Here is a 4,980-nt window from a genome sequence, read left to right as displayed (position 1 = left end):
GCGATGGTGGCGCACGCCTTTAATCCCAGCACTCGGGAGGCAGAGGCAGGCGGATCTCTGTGAGGTCGAGACCAGCCTGGTCTACAGAGTTAGTGCCAGGACAGGCTCCAAAGCCACAGAGAAACCCTGTCTCGAAAAAAACCAAAAAAAAAAAAGTTTTGATGTAACTCACTGCTGAAAACATCTAGGCGCGAAGTTTCAATATTACATTTTAATATCTCTTTAGGACTATTGAAATTTCTTATTTTAACTCATATTACTTTTACTAAGTTTTTCCTTCTGACCAATTTTCCTGTTTTGTGTAAGTCAATGAATCTGTGCATCAGAGGTTCTTCTGCAGAACCTGTGGTGATAACATCTTTTTGTTTCTGGTGTGGAAATGCCAGCTTTCTTTTATGATCAGGCTAGTGACAGGCCTGTCAGATATTGCTCCTTACAAAGAGCCGACATTTGACTTCTTCATTTTCTGTTTTGTTCTATATAAACATCAAAGTTAAAAAACTTTCAGAGCTGTTTCAGCATTATTTCATAGATAAGGTGATTTTTGTGCCCCAGGATGAATAGGCAGGAATAAAACCCCAAGCCTTGAACATTCTTTATCTGATATTTGATACTAAGATTATAACCCTGGTTTTTTAAAAAAGAATTCTTTCTTTCATTTTACCCTCGCTTAAAAGAAAGATTGACTTTTATGTTTATATGTGTGGGTGCTTTGCCTGCATGGTGCCCAGGGAGGCCAGAAGAGGGCGTTATATCTCCTGAAACTGTTGGTTGAGCCACCATATGAGTTCTGGGAATGGAGCCCCTGTCCTCTGCAAGAGCAGTCAGTGTTCTTAACTGCTGAGCCATCTCCTCCTCCCTGCCCTCACTTTTTAAGGACATCAGCTGTGGAGGCTGTGGTTGGCATTGGTTGGGCTTTTAATCGTTCATCTGTGTGTCTCACTGTTACCGGTTTTCTGGCTTGCGCTCCTTGAATTTATTTTTTTGCTGCTTCTTCTAGATGAGAGGAATATGTTTTAGGGTTTCATTTCAATGTATTCATTTTAGTTCTTTCTTTTTTCATTTGTATACTTGTGTGTGTCCGTGCACGCGTGCACACACGTTTACTTGTATGTGCCCCCTGTGGTGTACGTGTGGAGGTCAGAGTGCCATTCACTTCCTCCTCCTGCTCTCCACGCTGCAGGTGCAATAGTTTTTATTGATTGGTTTGGGAGCTCACTGACTCGTCTCTGATTCCGCTACAATTAACAGACCAGTATCGATGCCATGCTCTGCAGTTCATCCAGACTTCAGGAGCTCCCCTTCCCCCGTGTGGTCTTCCATGCAGCAGTCTGTCCTTCCCAGCCTTTATCTCTTTCCACCCTCCCTTGTTTGTGGTGTCCCTAGGCTGGGAAGGAAGCCCGCAGAGATGAAGTGTGCCTGGCTCATCTTGACCTACGTCCAAATAAATGACTGCTGCTGGCACTTATGGGATGCCGCCATCATAAATTGGCTCCTTTATCCACCTTCCCGCTGAGCCATCTGCAAAGTCATCACCACACACATGCCAAACTGATGGAGTGGGAGTCTGCTCCTTCAGCATGGCTGTGTAGTTCTCACACACGTGGTTTGGCATTCTCTTGCAAGAGAGAGTTATTGTCCATCCATCCATCATCTATCTATCTATCCATCCATCTATCTACCTAGCTATCAATCATCTGTCTATCTATATATCTATCTGTCTATATATTCATCTATTTATCTCTTACTTACTATGGATTCATAGATATTTACTTTATCATCTGAATTCAGTAATAATCTTATATTGCTAAACGACCTCTTATTTATTATTTTACAACCATTGCTGTATATTTTATAGCTTCCTTGTGGGTCATCGGTAGCCCTTCCAGTTGACCTGTGACCTTTGACATATCCCCATCACCTCTTTTTCTCCTGAGTGCTTCCTCAGTTTCTGCCAGGCTCATCGGGAGCATTTTCTGCCCTAGTCCTGGGAGTACTTCTCTGAGGTGCTTTGGCTATTTTCTATGGAGGAAGACTCTTTCGGCTGACAGGAGGAGGTGTGAATCTGTGTGCATAGGAACCTGAAGATATGCACATGCCTACAAGTGTTTCTATCTGCACTGACACCAGCCTAAGCATGAGTTGATACAAGTGTCATCAACTTAATTGCTTAGCCATAAATTTCCATCCCATTGTGAGAGTCTGGATTCTACTGTTTCCCATCCATTTCTTAGATTTTTGGTTGTGAGCCTTTAATGGCTGAGCCAATTCTCCAGCACTCTACCATTCATTTCTAATCCAGCTGTTTATGGATAGGAGCACCGATGTTATTAACCCATGCACCATGACTCAATGAGAAATGACCTCTGGCGAAGGATGCCTTGTGGTTCCTGCGGCAGCATGCTTCCCACCCCTTCTCTGTATTGCACGCCTGTGGTAGAATAAAGTCTCTCACTGCAGTCCCATTCCTGTTTAGAACTCTCTGACTTCCTAAATAATTTTTTAAAATTTGGATACGTTAAACCTCTTTTTAAAAATTTTTATTTAGGTATGTGTGTCTGTGTGAACACATATACATGTGTGAGTGCAGTACCTGCAGAAGCCAGAAGGAGGCGCTGGATCCTTGGGAGCTGGAATTACAGGTGTTTGTGAAATGCCTACTGTGGGTGCTGGGAATAGAGCTTGGAACCTCTCAAGAGCAGTGTGCTTTCCTAATGACTGAACCACCCCCCAGCTGAGAAGTTTTGAATTTCAATCAAGTCTATTTGGTCAATGAATCCAGTTTTTCATGAATCCAGCTTACAGTGTTGTGTCCAAAAATTCGAATTTCTGTTACTTTCTTCTAGAAGTTTGGCAGCTTTATATTTTGGCTTATAATCCATTTTGAATTAAAGATATGAGATTTTTTTTTTAGCTGATGCCTCCTTCTCCTCTTCTTCATCCCCCCCCCCCCCACTTCTTTTTCACCCCTCAAGACTTGGTCCTGGAACCCTGACTAGAGGTGGAAGGGATAAGGACACTAAAGAAATGAGAGACATAGAAAAGCTGGACTCAGGTGAGCTGTGCACACTCTGATGAAGTATCACCTATTGCTATCACAACCCAGAACCCACAACTCCGTGTGACTCTTGGGTGCAGTGCAGGCTGAGGAGGTGGTGAGTCTCTGTAGGAGGTCTCTGTAGGGGAGCAGTCTCAGCTAGCCACATGCAGGAAGAAGAAGCTGCAGTTGCTAGTTGTTGCACACACTGATCAATACTTATAGGAACTTGTACTTGGACCAGAAGAGGGTTTTACATTCCTGAATTTGATTCATATATGGAAGGCTTTGCCAGCTTCCTATGGTTCCTTTGCTAATTTCCATGCTTCCTTTGCTAATTTCTCATGCATCCAAGGCAAACACCTTTAGTTCCAGTACTTGCGTTCAAGGCCAGCCTGGTTTACAGAGTGAGTTCCAGAACAGCCAGGGATTCACAGGGAAACTCTGTCTTGAAAGAAAAGAGCAAAGAAGAAAAAGAATGCATTAGTCCTTGAACATATTTATTTGCTTATATGTATAGCCACAAGTTTGTAGAATTGGCTTTGTCTATCAAATGCTACACTTTCAATGTTATTGTGTCCCATATCATTGTCTTTAGATGACTCCCTCTTATCAGCTGTCCCACTATAAATGCCTGACTCTAGCTGCGCCCACAGCCTTGCCTTCAGTGTGTTAAGCTTTTTGAACATTGTCAATCATTTAAAGAGCAAAGTGCTTTCTTGAAGATTCTGCTTCTACCTCTTTCATTATAATAGGACGGAAGCTCTTTTCGTGAATAAGGCAGAATGTCCTCCTCTGGGAGCTGTCTGGGACCTTTATCAATTTAAAAAATTACATTGGGTTCTAGGCATCATGCCTCACACTTGCTAATCCAAGACTTGGGAGATGGAGGCAGGAGGATTGGAGTTCAAGGTCCACCTCAGATACAAAGTAAGTTTGAGGCCAGCCTCAGCTACAAGAGAGCCAGTCTCAACATTTCCCATCCCTGGGAAAACAAAGCCCATAAATGAGGTGGACTAAAGTCTCATGCAATAGCCAACTCTTTATTCTGAGCATCAGACAAATTTTACTCTGAGGGTTAAGAGGAGTCACATGAGTCAAGCGTGCAGTCACGAGGGCAAACCACATGTCAGCAGGAACATGTCTTTCCTCAGAGGCACAGGAACAAGTAACCACATACAGCTGTAATGAATTACCTGAAGCAAACTCACTCCTATGCACTACGCCTGGGAGGGGCTCGAAAGCATAACCCAAGAAAAAATGCTGTCGTTTGAAGAAAATGAGGTCACGAGACTCTTGACTTGGTGTCTTGTTTTCTCACAGGGACTTCGAAACCTCACACGAGTCCATTCTTGGACACTGCTTTGACACTCCCCACCCCACTGGAGGAAAGATTTCTTCAAATCACACTGAGTTCTAGAAGGGCAAGTGCACTCACCTAGCAGGTGTGCTAGCCCAGGGTTTAATCCCCGGGATCAAGGTTTGTTTAGAATAATTCCTTTCTTTGTATTTTATGTGCCTTGGTGGTTTGCCTGCCTGTATGTCTGTATGAGGGAGTCAGATCCCCTGGAACTGGAGTTACAGGCAGGTGTGAGGTGCTGGAAATTGAACTTTGGTTCTCAGAAAGATCAGCCAGCACGCTTAACCACTGAGGAACATCTCCAGTGCCCCCAGTATTAAATTTTTAAAAAGAAGCTTGTCTTACAAATTCTTTGGCTTTGTTTGTGAACAAAGAAATGTTAAGCCTTTATCTGCTTCTGCCAGGTAGGTTCCATAATTTTCATTTGGTTTTTGTTTATCTATATCTTGTCAAAAAAATATAATCTCCTTGAGCACAAGTTCTAAATATAAGTGTCTCTGTCTTCCTGTCTGTTACATAGCCCAGGCTGGTCCCCTTCAGTCGCAGCTCTGTCTTCCTGTCTGTTACGTAGCCCAGGCTGGTC

This window comes from Microtus ochrogaster, linkage group LG4 (genome assembly GCF_000317375.1).
Source record: "Microtus ochrogaster isolate Prairie Vole_2 linkage group LG4, MicOch1.0, whole genome shotgun sequence".
NCBI lineage: Eukaryota > Metazoa > Chordata > Mammalia > Rodentia > Cricetidae > Microtus > Microtus ochrogaster.
The sequence above is the reverse complement of the archived record's forward strand: the minus strand, read 5'-3'. Positions refer to the sequence as shown.